This window comes from Corylus avellana, chromosome ca11, assembly GCF_901000735.1.
Source record: "Corylus avellana chromosome ca11, CavTom2PMs-1.0".
NCBI classification, from domain to species: domain Eukaryota; kingdom Viridiplantae; phylum Streptophyta; class Magnoliopsida; order Fagales; family Betulaceae; genus Corylus; species Corylus avellana.
In genome coordinates, this window is record NC_081551.1 from 2,174,055 (window position 1) to 2,186,979 (window position 12,925).

Sequence of the window (12,925 nt, forward strand, 5' to 3'; positions counted from 1 at the left end):
GTATGCCTTATCTTTTTACGTTGACATATATAGATTAGTTTCAGTAAATTCTAAATGTCATTGGAGCTTTAAAAGAGCAATTTCCTCTTGTCTAGTTGAACATTCTAGTGTCTACTTCTGCCCATACGGCATGTATTCTGCTTGTTAATAATTATGATTTCAAATCTTCTTCTGTGAATTTGTTCTAACTTCCAGGAATCGCTAGCAATAGAGGCGCAGCAGAAGTTTCTTTTTGGTGCTTATTGTCCAGTCCTGATGTTTTGTGAATGTGTGGTTCTTTAGATGACAGAAAAAGGAAAACTTGCATATATTTTAGTCTTATTATTGTGCAAATTGTGAGTTATTTACTTTTCGACTAAGAAGAATGTCAAATTGATCTAAAATTAATGTATTGTAGGAAGTATAGCTATCAAAATACTTCCTGCATTAATTTCCTTAATAAACTTGCATATATGGAATTTTTGTTGAAGCTGGATTTATGAGTGTTGCTTTAGATGTTGTTGTACTTTTTATCTCATGCATAGTTTTTTTTTTTTTGGCAGTTTTGAGCAACTATGCATCAATCTCGCAAACGAGAAGCTTCAGCGACATTTCAATCAGGTTTTCTGTGAAGAATTTCTGTATTTTCTTTGTTCTTCGCAATTGTTCATGCTATATGTATTGAATATGTTTGTAATGCACAAATGTATATACATATATCTTGTTGGCAGCAATTTTTCAAAATGGAGCAAGAAGAATATACAAAAGAAGAAATTGATTGGAGTTGCATTGATTTTGTTGATAATCAAGATATTATTGATCTCATTGAAAAGGTTTGTGTGTCTAACATGCATAGTGTTTTGCTTAGCTTTCTATTGGATTTTGTTCCATAAAGCATAACTCTCTTTAGGTGTTGGTGTTTCTCTTGTATGCTCCCACGTACTAGGGTTGTGCCCCTTTTGAACTTTTCTTATGAATTAATACTTTATGAAAACAAAAAAGAGAAAAAAAAAAAAAAAAGAAAAAAAAGAAAGAAATAAAACTAGCTTTACGTGCTGATTTAAGTTAAACAAATTAACTTAACGATGAAATCATTGTGGTCATGGGGTGTAGATTTAAAATTTGACTCTCTCTCTCTCTCTCTCTCTCTCTCTCTCTCTCTGTGCTGCTGTCTGTCTTTAGTTTTCATTTTATTCATGTCTTGTACTTTTGATTTTTTATATGTTCATTAATGGATTTTCAGAATCCGGGTGGCATTATTGCTCTTCTGGACCAAGCTTGGTAAGTATGCACTATGTAGTATATTGCTTTAATTGCTCTATATCACATCATAAAAGTTTCATTGAATACACTGTTTGGTTGTGAGATAGCTGAGTTGTGTGTTCTGCAGTATGCTTCCGAAAACAACACATGAAACATTTGCCCAAGAGCTATATAAAATATTCAAAAACCATAAACGCTTCAGCGCGCCAAAATTATTGGGTAGTGACTTCACAATTTGCCATTACACTGGCTACGTAAGTGTGCTTGTATGCATTGTTCTTTGTAGTGATGTTTAGGTCATAGATTTTTTTTTTTTTTTGATAAGTGTGTTGGTCATTGAATTCAGACCTAAGAAGCAAGAAGTAATTATAAAAAATACATGCACTGAAAACTTTGATATGATTTTCAGGTCACTTATCAAACAAAACTGTTCCTGGACAAGAACAAAGACCATGTTGTTGCTGAACATCAGGCGCTCTTGAGTGCTTCCAGATGCTCCTTTGTGGCGGGTTTATTTCTGCCTTCAGCTGAGGATTCATCCATATCAAAGGCCTCTTCAATTGGTTCACTGTTTAAGGTTTGATAGTTTTCCTCTTCGTTTATGTGCAAAAAAAATCAGCTTCTTTCTTCTGATTGATAGGTTGTGAAATACTCTTTTTTACTTTATGCAGAAACAATTGCAAGCGTTGCTTGGAACTCTCAGCTCGACTGAGCCGCATTACATTCATTGTATAAAACCCTATAATCATCTTAATCCATTGGTCTTTGGGAATAAAAATGTTGTCCAACAACTACGTTGTGGGGTAAGTTTTTGGTATTGATTTCTGAATTTTGTTGGTGTGGTAATTAAAGTTTACTGCATTTTATTCGAGTTTATGTATATTTTATGTGTCTCATTTCAGGGAGTCATGGAGGCAATTAGGATAGGTTGTGCTGGATTTCCCAGTAGAAAACCCTTTGCTGAATTTGTAGACAGATTTGGCCTCCTTGCACCTGAAGTTAAGGATGGGAGGTATTTTGATTGTTTTTCTTTTGCTGTCAGATGTTTTGCCTAACCATTAAATGTGTTGACATATTTCTATAATAATATAGTATCAGTTCTGATGAGGGCATTGCTTGCAAGAGGCTTCTAGAGAAGGTGGGACTTGAAGGCTATCAGGTAATTATTTGATGATCATCAGATATTCTTCACAGAATGAAATTCTATCATAATTCTATTTCTCTAACTAGCTGTACATTTTCTCCTAATTTAATATGGTCATAACTCATAAGTTTTGGAGAACAGACGCATTAACATCATTATAGTCTATGCCCGATAGTTTTGCTTGTCACAAGAAAATTGCAAAAGTATAATGCTGATGCTTTTCCTGGATCACGTGAGTAATAGACCATTTCTGATATTTTCCAACATACACTAATTTTTTGTGTTTCTTTTTAATATAGAACTATGTGAGAAAGAATTGGGAGAATCAAAAGAGTATAGGAGATTCCTCACAACAGAGGGACAAGAAAAAGGCTTGCACTACAATCTATGGGTTAGCAAACTTAAAGGATTTCCAGGAAGAAGAAAATCCAACAACAATCTGATTTAGCATGGATGACCAAATAAATTTTCCTTAATATATATATCTTCCTTTTGTCATGTGTCCTCTTTTATCTTGTGAGTCTGAGGAATGTGGAAGGTTGCCGTTTGTTCATCCTAGAAAAGAAAAGAATAAAAAAAAAATGCTTGTTTTTTTATTTCTAGTGAGATTCTTATGCCGATTCATCACATGCGCTATACATTTGTTTGTGGATTGCTTTTGTGATCTTATGATCCTGATTGTTGTTACAGATTGGTAAAACAAAAGTTTTCCTCAAGGCTGGTCAGATGGAAAAACTAGATGCCCTCTTAGGAAGATCAGCTAGCATTATTATTCAGAGTAAAGTCCGTTCTTATTTGGCCCATAAAAGTTTTGTCTTGCTCCTTCAGTCTGTTATACAAATTCAAGCTGCATGCAGAGGTATTTAAATTTTGTTCTTGATCGATGTCTTTGGACATCCTGATATTTTAGGTTATAATTTGTACTCTTATCTGCTGAGAGATTGAGACTTGTACATACTTCTCGTTAGCTTTTGTCTATGCTGATTACAGGACAACTTACTCGGCAAATTTACGAGGGCATGCGAAGAGAAGCTTTTTCTCTGATGATCCAGAGAGACTTGAAGATGTATCTTGCTAGTAAAGCTTACAAAGAATTGCATTCCTTTGCTGTTTCTATTCAGACAGGAATGCATGGAATGGCTGCTCGTATTGAGCTACGCTTCAGAAGGCAGACTAGATCTGCAATTATTCTTCAGGTGATATATTTTTTTAACAAAATGGATCGCTGGTTTTAAAAGGTTCTTAAGCATATTTTTTATTTATTCTTTTTGTTCAAATTTGAAATGTTTTCTTGAAATATCAACCTCATGCTATGACTTTAAACATCTCTGAAAGAGCTGTTCACACAATTGTCATACCTTGGCTGTTTTGCTCTGTGTAACTGAAATTCTTTCAGTTTCATATATTATTTCCCCCTCGCAAACTAGGAATACTTTTGGTTCTGTACTGCAGAGCCAGTGTCGCAAGTACTTGGCACGGCTACATTATAGGAAGATAAAGAAAGCAGCAAGCACGGCACAGTGTCCAGGGAGCGGAAGAGTTGCTCGAAAAGAACTGCAGAGGCTTATGTTGAAGATGAAAACTACTGATTTTATTCTAGTTCCAATTTTATTATTTTCCCTTATTTTATCTTATTTATTTCTGTTGTAATCTCCTAATATTGTCTTTCCGTAATAAATTTGTTTTCTCTCCCTATTTAAACCCATGTAAACATATGGAGTGGGCATCATTGAATGAAACTTCTCCTAAATTTTCATTCTTCTCTTCAACTGGTATCAGAGCTTTCTGGGCTCTTTTTTTTTTTTTTTTTTTTCCTGGGTCCTGAATTTTTCCCTGGGGTTGGGTGCACTGTCTCACACCCACATCTCTGCGGCTGTGCGACTGGTCCAATGGGTTGGTGTCATCTAGGTCGCACCATTCACAGAAGGTGTTGACGGAGTACTCTGTGTTGTACCATGGTTCTCTGTGAGCTTTATTGTGTTTCTCATATTTTATTTTTCCTAATATGTCCAATATTTGTAGGCTGACATGGAAGAACCTAAAACACAAGAAATCAAAAAACTAGAGTCTGCTTTGCAAGAGAAGGAGCTTCAGCTTAAGGAAAGTAAAGCAATGTTTGAGAAGGAACGTGAGGCTGCAAAAAGGACAGTAGAAAGGCTTACTAGTGAAAAAGAAATGCTCATGGTAAGGTGGCTGAAAGTGTAGGATCTGCATTTTGCTGAAGGATGCTGCCTATGTACTTTTGCGTTTCGTCTTCTTCTTTATTACTTTCTTGAGATATTTTCCAGGTCACGGTTAGTTCAATGGAAATGAAAATTGATGAAACGGAGAAAAAATATGAGGCAAGCAAAATTAGCCAACAGAGGTTGTTGAAGCAAGCTTTGGAGGAAATAGTTCAGCTAAAGACTGTCATTCGGAGGTGGTTGTCGTGATCTAGCTTTCTTTGTAACATTGGACATAGATTTGGATATACATCTATATTACATATTGAACAAAGTGAAAAATTTTGTGTCTAGTGCGCATATTGGTCCTGTGAATATTTTCATCGTGCTTGTTTTTATTTTCATTTGTAGGCTTGAATCTGAAAACAAACTTCTTCGGGAGCAAGCCTTGCTAACAACTGTAAAAGAGATATCTGTCTGTGTGTGTAGCAATTTCAGGAGATCCCTCGTTGAATCTCAACATGTATATGCTTAAAAACTCCTTGATCTTCTTCATCTGCCCATCCCTTTTTTTTTCAGAGTGTAGGTTGACTAATTTTGATATTTTCAAATTTGCGTTTGCATAGGAGAATGTTGATGCACTTATTAGCTGTGTTACGAAAAACATTGGGTTCAGCCATGGGACGCCTGTTGCGGCATTTACAATCTACAAGTGTCTTCTCCACTGGAAATCTTTTGAAGCCGAAAGGACTAGTGTATTTGATCGTCTCATCCAGATGATTGGCTCTGCCATCGAGGTAACTGGATTTACTTTGTTTGTAGATGTTTTCTATATGATTTTTGCCGGGCTTAGTAACGTGAGCCTGTAACTTGAGTAGGGGCATTAATGTGAAACTTATCAAAAAATGATTTTTCTGTCCACTTTGACATGAAATCTATGAAGCTGAAATGGGAAATTTATGAAAATGAAATGGAGTTGTTCAATCACCATAGCCCTATCTTCCTTCTTTATTTATTTAAATACCACTCTAGAAGGTTTACATACCACTCCTCGTACTCTTAGGAAATTACACAATATTTCACACAAGTTCATAGATAACACCTTTTTTTTTTTCATATATAACACACCTTAAGCATCCAATTGCTTGCATGGACGTTCAAAAGAATAATGCATCTGAGGGTTAACTATTGTCGAAGAAAAAAGTAGTGCATGCCCTCAGTGAAAGAATTATTGGCATCTGAGTTCCACATGTTAGTGTTTGTATTGTTGCATGAGTTTGTCAATCTTTGACGATTTTCTCGTAATTAATTCAATTTTATGCTGCCTTCACCTCCTATAGAGGATTTATTTACTGCTTCCAGTTGCTATAACCATGGTGCTTTTTCAATCTTCTTGAGTTAGCGGCTGGGATTTCTACGAAGTATTAGACTCCTCATTTGTGGTTTCTTTTCTGTTCCATTGTTTAGTAGATGATATCTTTATACCAATAACTATTTTTATTTCCTACTGACTTTAGACTAGGCATTACTATGCAATCTTCATTCATAAACTAATAAAATGCTTAAGTTTGGAATGTAGACCACTTAAAGTTATACATTGAAACTTTTTGAAAATTGACCAGGAATCTGCAGTCAGTTTCTTGTCTCCTGCCTTCCCCAACTTTGATGTAATGGGGCATTGTTTTTAGTGATTTATCCAGATCATCACTAGTGTAGAAGAATTGGTAGCTGCACTTTTTTTTTGATATCTTCTGTTCTTTTTATTGTTGAAATTCAATTTAAGAGATTCGTGTTCTGCTAATTTTACTCTTATCTCTCATTTTTGAGCCACTGATACATTTGCATGTATATGTTATCTGTTTTTGTGTCTTCCATCGGTTATTTGATTGGTTCATATTGGGTTTGGTGTGCTCCTTCCTAATATTGCAAGTCTATATTTGTAAATCGTTTCTTAATGTCAGGATCAAGATAACAATCATCACATGTCTTATTGGTTATCAAATACATCTACTTTATTAATCTTTCTGCAAAGAAATCTGAAAGGTGCAAGTGTGAGTAGTGCAACTCCACATCGAAAACCACGCCCTCCAATAGTTCTCTTGGGGAGTATGACCACGGTATTGGATTCTGTTTAATCTGTCTTTTCTTTTGTGATGCAAAATTATAACTTAATTATCAACTCCTTTTCTTCATCAATGGAATATGACGATGTAACTTGATTCCAGGGTTTTCGCTCATCCTCTTTTTTGCCCAATCTTCCTGTTGCTTCACCTGCTGCAGTATGCCAAGTAGAGGCTAAATACCCAGCTTTGCTTTTCAAGCAGCAGCTCAAAGCCCATGTGGAGAAGATATATGGAACCATTCGAGACAACTTGAAGAAGGAGTTGGCATCTTTGCTTTCCTTATGTATGAAGGTACTTTTAACTTCATTTATCAACTCTATTTGACTCAATCATGTGGTTATCCTACCAACATGGGGGTCGCTGAACTTCTGTTGGCCATGATACCTTTTTCCCTGTATAAAGTTGATTAATTGCCTCATAAAAATGTTGGCTTTAGGAAGTTTTAATCTGTTCCGTGTATATAACCTGTATTGTGGATATATAGGTGCCAAGAAAAACAAAGGGACTAAGATCTGGGCAGTCCTTTGGGAAAGATTCTCCAACTACTCATTGGCAGAGCATTATTGAAAGCCTCAACATTCTCCTCAATACACTGAAAGAAACTTTTGTATGAAAATGCATTTCTAGATTTTAAATTCACGAAATTTGAGTATGCCAAACTCTATTTTCTTTGTTTAAATGCAAGTAAATTATTATAGTTGGGTTTTCAGGTGCCTCCAATTCTTGTTCACAAGATCTTCATTCAAACTTCCTCATATATCAACTTACAACTCTTTAATAGGTAATCAGTTGTTTTATTGTCATTGATGTGAGCTACAAGGTTTAGTATATTGGAATATTTTATTTCCAGCCTTCTTCTGCGCCGTGGGTGTTGTACATTCAGCAATGCCAAATATTTGAAAGCTGGGTTAGCTGAGTTGGAGCTATGGTACTGCCAAACGAAAGAACAGGTGAGCTTTTTTTTTAGGCGAACTTATTAATTTAATATCGGTGTGTTTCATGTAGGCTGTGTCTCCATCATACCTATGGAACACTTTGTTTGCCGTATGCATACATGATTTTCCCTTGTTTCATGGCTCGATTTCCTTGGGTTGCAGTATGCAGGCTCCTCATGGGATGAACTTAAACACATAAGACAGGCAGTTGGGTTCTTGGTATGTTAATTTGATTTCGTGTTAAAATGCCCTTTAATAATGAAGTCGATGGGTTACTCCATGGATCGTTTCCTTAATAATTGTTAAACTTATGATGTATTGAATTTCGCTTAATTGCTTTATTAGTATGTTCATCTGAGTGCTTGATGATTAGATATGATATTTTGGTCACTGCAGTACCAGGGGAAATAATATCTATATTGACTCTCTTCTAGTGTCTTAAATTGATGCTTATGCCAAATATCAGTATTAATTTGAAAATTTGATGGAATTTGTACCGTCGAACTTAAAACACTATACTTCTTTTGGTCAGAGATAATCTGTGTACAAAATAAAGAATTCTAGACCCAGACCTTTTTATAACACTCCTTGTGTACATGGTTTAGACCTCTTTTTGCGTCTTTTAATATATTCATCACGTACAAAGATATCTTATACAACTATGGTGGTTCTATTTGGGATATTACCATAATTAAGAAATTCTTTGACAACTTCAAGTAGATGTTTTCATTGTCCTTCACTTTTTTTTTTCTCAAGTAATAACAGCTCTAGTGCTGTATTGCTCACTTGACTTTCACTGATTTTTATCTGTAGGTCATAGATCAAAAATATAGAATGTCCTACGATGAAATCACCAATGTCTGCCCAGTAAGTCTCTATTTCTCTCTCTTTTTGGCATGTGACTTAAGACCACTGATTTACAGCAGGAAGGCCATGGGCAGTAAGGACCTAACTCACATATCTTTCACGGGGCTCAAATATAATACACGTTGGGTAGTTGTCTGAACTGCTCTCCACCTCCTTTCACGTGGAGAGCACACATGAGTGATCTTTAGACCAAATATCTAGTGGATTGTCTGAACTAGTCCAATCTTCCTTCCATTCTGCTCAAATGAAGAATTTAGACATTAGAATAAACAAACCAACAATGGTTCATTTTGCTCGTCTTATCACCAGATGGTGGGAATTGTCATGTCCAGTTCCTTTAAGAAATGGATCTATGATGTTTTACCTGTCAACTGCAAAAGGGGAAAATAAAGACTCCCATCTCTCTGTCTGACATCATGGCTTGGTTTTTTCAGATCCTAAGTGTTCAGCAGCTGTATAGATTAAGTACTCTCTACTGGTATGACAATAATACTCAAAATGTGTCTCCAGATGTAAGTTTGTTTGTAAGAATATCCTCTGTAATGTTAGTGATTCTTAATCTTGTTAAGTGAATTTGTTTCTTAGCATCACATCTCTCTTTTTTTCAACAGGTCCTTTCCAGCATGAAGGAACTTATAATGGAGGACTCAAACAATGCTGTGAGCAATTCCCTCTTGTTAGATGACGATTCCAGGTGAGAATTTCTTATCTTATTACATGTGCTCTGTGGGACTCTAGTAACAGCTGATCCATGAGTGGCTCCAGAAACTTCCATGAGTTGTGTCTGGAGCTTGATAACTTCAATATTTTACTAGAAATAGTTGTTCATACTTCACATCATATTAAAGGAAGGAAAGTGATTTTTTTTCTAAGAAAGAATACTTCACAAGACGTCCATTTCCCTCAGAAAGCCAATCATCTTATGTTTATTTATTTACTCTTGTTGTCTTTTGTTTTTTTCTTTTAGACATTCACTCATCTATGATCACTTCACTATTTTAATACAAAGGATGCCATTACTATGACCATTATAGCGCATGCTTCCTTTAACAACAAAATAGCTATGCCTAAAAGATTTTAAATATATATATAAAAGTAAAAAATAAAAAAATATCAGCTAATCCATGCTTCTCAATGCAGCATACTTTTCTCGGTTGACGAACTCTCTACTTCTCTGCATGAGAAGGATTTCTCTGATGTCAAACCAGCAGATGAACTTCTTGGTAATACAGCCTTCCAATTCTTGAGAACATCAACTTCTTGAGCAGTGCATTCAGATTCTCTGGTCATTGTATTGGTGGATGCAAATCCCTTGCCCCTTTTTTTACACTATTTCCACGCCCCCACAGTGAAATTATTCTCTTGTTAATTTCTTTTAGCATTTAAATTGTACAATTTGTCTAGCATATATTGGAAGACAATGTGACTAAAACCTCCAAATAATTGGTTTTTTTTTTTTTTTTTTTTTGTTCAAATTGTACTTAAAATAAATGGAGATTATTTCAAATAATTGATTACAATAAAAATGTAATGCATATGGTAGTGGAAGGTTGCTTATAGATAACAAGCAAAAGCTATCATTCTAGCATGGAATTACCTATGCATACTCCACGCAATCTTCATCACTATCTCTACTTTCCTGACCCTGGCCTGTAACATTTCTCTATCAAGTATCAACCTTCTCCTAATGTCATGGTGTTGATGAGTGAAATGGTGGCAACTAGCAGCATTGACCTGAGGGTCCTTGGCACCATACAACTGTTGAGTGAGAGTTTTGGAGCAGCAATATAACAAAGTTCCATAATAAGTATAAGGGCAACTACATATTTTCTTCTCATAAAACTACACTGTTCATTTGTGGCTTCCATGTGTTACTGAGGCACAGACAACCTCAAAAGTTATTAAGGATTTTTTTTTCATTGTAGCGGACATCGACAATTTTTAATAGTTTAAAGGATACTGTCGCAATCTAAAAATAAAAAATAAAGAAGACATTATCAATTAAAAAATAAAAAACAAAGAAGACATTATCAATTAAGTTGCAAGGGAGTTGGTTGAGTTTTCCCTCTAATGTTTGAGGTGCATTATACTTGACGAATTTATCCTTATTGCTCGAGTCCTGATTTGGGCCTGTACATGATTAGCAGTATATCTTGCAACATTAAGGGGTTTGTGCACGTCTCGATTTGTCAACAGTTTTCAGTTTGGTGATTGCTGTTAGAATCTACATGTCGAGCATCTTGAACAGATTTAGAAGATGTAACAATGTAAAGAAACTTTTTATGATATTACTCTAAAAGGAGTTGTTAAATTGTAATTTGAACTTTTTAAAATCGCTTATAAAGCCTAATCGACTGTAGTGTTACAATCTCTCCCCTTAAATTTTTAATGTGAGTAAGGGTTACGTCACATAGTACTTCAGTATCACACGACATTACTAAGTTGCTTTGATACCATTTGTAATAACTCAGGAAAAACACTAATAACATCTGCACTATTATTTGAAAATGACTAATCAAGTTACAATCGAAGTTTCATAAAATTGTTCATACTGTCCAGTCTCACATAGTTAATTTCCTCCAACCTATTGTATAAAAATTACATGTGTCACTTTTCATGTAAGAAACATGTAATTTTTAAATAGCATGTGAGAAACACATGTTTTTTGAATAAAATTTATTCCAATTTTGTTCTTGTAATTAAAATTTTTTTTTTAAAAAAAAGCATGTGATTCTGATTCTGAGATTATCACATGTAAATAATACATGTTATTTTTATAGAATAGTTTAAAAGAAATTCTTCTAACCCAGTTTGAAGAAAAACTTTGTCTAGGAAGTAATCTATTTTATACGTCTATATAGTTCTACTAGGGTATTACAACAACCTTTACTACAAAGTTTTTATAAATTGATATAAAAGTTCACAGGATAATACTTATCACATTAACTACTAAAACACGAATTGTCAAGTAGTAGCTCACGTGATACTTATTATAACCGTCCACATAATACTTATTTATGTAAAATGTGAATTATCACTTGATTTTTTTTTTTTTTTTTTTATAATCTCAATTCTCATGCAAAATGGGGTAAGTGCATGCACGTTCCAATGACAGGGCCTAGTTTAACAATTCAAGCCCCAAATGACCAACAAAGAAAATGACACTTGACTCCGTCCTTTAAGGCGGTGACTGAAGCCACCTTTTCAAGTAATCCATTTCCTTAAGCAAACCAAACAGCCCCATCCGACGGCTAAAATTGCACCGCTCATTTCTCCAGCGTGATCCACACCGTTAATTTGATTTTCTTGTTGATAAAAATAATTATAAATTTAAAATACCTCTTTCACGGCACGTCCTCTCAGACGCGCTAGAACGTGCCCATGACTTGGCCCAAAAGTGCCAACCTCGTACAGTTAACGCGCTCTGTGATTGGCTATTGGCAGGGGCTCCATCTTCTTTACGTGCCACCGATGCATGATGGGGCCAACGAGAATAATTAAATGCTTATATTTAATTCTTGCTTCTTACGTGTCCTACTGCTACTGGGTGTCCTTACAAATTTTATTTCTCGGTCCGCGTTCAAGATCCGCCCAATTTCTCTCATTCACACGTATATTGAAAACGAAATAAATCCGAAATAAAACAGAACCAAAATAAGTAAGATTGCCCATATTATCATCAAATAATTACACAGATGCCACTTTTGGAGCATTTTCTAGCGAACATTTGGGAGTAGGAATCCAACAAAACAATCACAGGCTTTTTTTTATTCCTTTTTTTTTTTATAGAATCATAGGTTTGAGATGCCATAAATTAAAACAAAAGGTTGGATAATATTCGGGTAAAGTTTTCTCAATAATAATTTCAAAATGTTTTTAATAAAAACGTAATTTTTTAAAAGTGTTAATAAACATTTGGTAAAATTACAGTTTGACCTTTCAATTTGTGTATTTTAAAAAGAGGTAATTACATTTTGCCCCCCATAAACTATAACGCCTTGACACTTTCTCCCTATAAGCTATAACTATGACACCTGATTCCATCAAACTATCATCTTATGACAAAAAGTCTTATACCGTCGGTCAAAGGATTAAAATTAACCATCAATGGTCATGTGCAAGTCATATGTCATTTTAAATTTTTTTCTTCAACTTTTACCCTCACTTTAGACCGAGAAAATGACGCTTATACCCTTATAAACCTTAATCTAACACATGAAAACAATTTAAAATGATGGCAAAAGTAGATCCAACACATTAAATTTAGTCTAAATTAGTAAACTGTTATTAATGAAATTAAGAATTTAATATGTTTTTTTAAATATTTATAGACATTTGACACAATTTTTCATGGATTAAATTTGGAGGAAATTTATACCCTTTTAAAAATCCAATATTCCAATATTTGGAATTGACAAATTCAAAATGAAATGATTACCTTTACACCCTGCC

The 12,925-nt window shown here is 34.6% G+C and overlaps 1 pseudogene; it reads left to right on the plus strand.

Moving 5' to 3' along the window:
* The window catches only part of LOC132165826 (myosin-6-like), a 54,930-nt pseudogene extending 45,056 nt beyond the window's left edge, over nucleotides 1-9,874 (plus strand).
* Nucleotides 9,875-12,925: the final 3,051 nt, after the last annotated feature.